At 29.6% G+C, this 1,617-nt stretch overlaps 1 long non-coding RNA gene across 1 annotated transcript; it reads right to left on the reverse strand.

Moving 5' to 3' along the window:
* Nucleotides 1-814: 814 nt before the first annotated feature.
* On the reverse strand, nt 815-1,617 carry LOC139786029 (uncharacterized). The gene is made up of 2 exons (XR_011722159.1): nt 977-1,617; nt 815-905 (listed from the first exon to the last, which is right to left on the reverse strand). It is a non-coding gene; the product is annotated as an uncharacterized lncRNA (long non-coding RNA).

A 1,617-nucleotide genomic window follows, 5' to 3' on the forward strand; every position in this document is an offset into this window, starting at 1 on the left:
TTCTCTATGTTTGAAAAAATCATCTAATCTTAACAATCTTTTACGTTCAATATCTTGTCTTCGTTGTTTTTGGACGAACTTTGAATCTTCTAAAAACTTTCTTTTTTTAATAATATTATTTAATTCATTATTCATTAATCTGTATTCAGAATCAATACGCAAAAAATTAATTTTTTCTTTGTTTTGGATTTGCTCATTTATATGGTAAATTTCAACTTTTTGTTTCAATTTTATTCGTTTTCTATTTTTTTCTTTCTCTAGTTCTCTGTATAATTGTTCTTTTCTCACAGATCTTATTCTTTTAATATTCATATCTCTTTCCTTCTCTTTGTACGACGGATCTTGTCGTGTTTGCTTCATCCTTTGTATATTGCTATTTCTTTCACTTTCTTTGTACGACGGATCCTGTCGTGTTTGCCTCATCCTTTGTATATTGCTATCTCTTTCATTTTTTTTGTACGACGAATCTTGTCGTGTTTGCCTCATCCTTTTTATATTGCTCTCTCTTTCATTTTCTTTGTACGATGGATCTTGTCGTATTCTCCTAATCCTTTGAACTTCTTTCTTTTTTTTTCTTCCTCTGTATTAGCTGTATTTTCTTTTATTTTTCTTTCAATTTGTTTTTCACATTCATCTATTTTAATATTTAAATTATCACATTTTTTTTCTTTATATATTTTTACATGCCGTAATTCACGTATTCTTTGTCTATTAAAATATTTATTTTGTTTCTCATTTCTTTTTTTAATTTTTTTAGGCATTTCTTTAATTCAATAAATAATTCTTCGCCAGTGGTATAATAATAAAAACGAGATTTTGTCGGCCTGACTGGCAATCAATTCAATGTATTAAAACGACGTTTCGACCCGTGCTTTGGGTCCTTATCAAGTTACAATATAGCAATGCTGGAACAACACAATTGTTCGTGTTAAACAACAATAATGTACAAAGGTAGAGGTATAAATCTAAAACTTACATAATTGCGCGTCAAATTATAAATCTAACAATCATCGTTGTAATGTGGTCCGAGAAACATGACCGTAGCGTACAGAGCCCGGAGAGCGACTGACATATACAAAATAAATAGACGCGAACTAACACCGATAATATAGATGTCAAATTTCAAAGCGAAGATATAATACGGTCATAGACTAATGGTAGATTTTCCGTGTCTTTTTGCGAGTTAATAGAATCAGTATGTTTTTTGATAAACAGCATTTCGGCAATTTCACGTTTTTTCAGATTAGGTTCTTTATGTAAAATTTTTACATCTTGCCACTTGAAATTGTGGTCAAAATCTAATCTGTGCTTACTGACAACTGAGTGCTGGTTGGGACGCTTGTTAATGTCCGCACAGTGTTCTTTAATGCGGGTCTCCAGATGTCTTTTGGTTTGACCGATATAACATTTCTTTAAGCCTTTCTTTAACCTTTAAGCCTTTAAGCATTTCTTTAACCCTTTATAAAAATTCTTATATATAAACAAATCTCTTCTTATTTCGTTGTAATTATAATCTATTATGTACCTGATGTACCTAAATTAAAAATAAGACTAATTAACGTTTTAATAATTTAATATGACTAAAATAGGTCGAATTAATTTGAAAATCAAATCTGT

Source organism: Temnothorax nylanderi, unplaced genomic scaffold (assembly GCF_030848795.1).
Source record: "Temnothorax nylanderi isolate EJ_2023f unplaced genomic scaffold, tnyl_v1.0 TNYL_tig0940_pilon, whole genome shotgun sequence".
Classification (NCBI taxonomy): domain Eukaryota; kingdom Metazoa; phylum Arthropoda; class Insecta; order Hymenoptera; family Formicidae; genus Temnothorax; species Temnothorax nylanderi.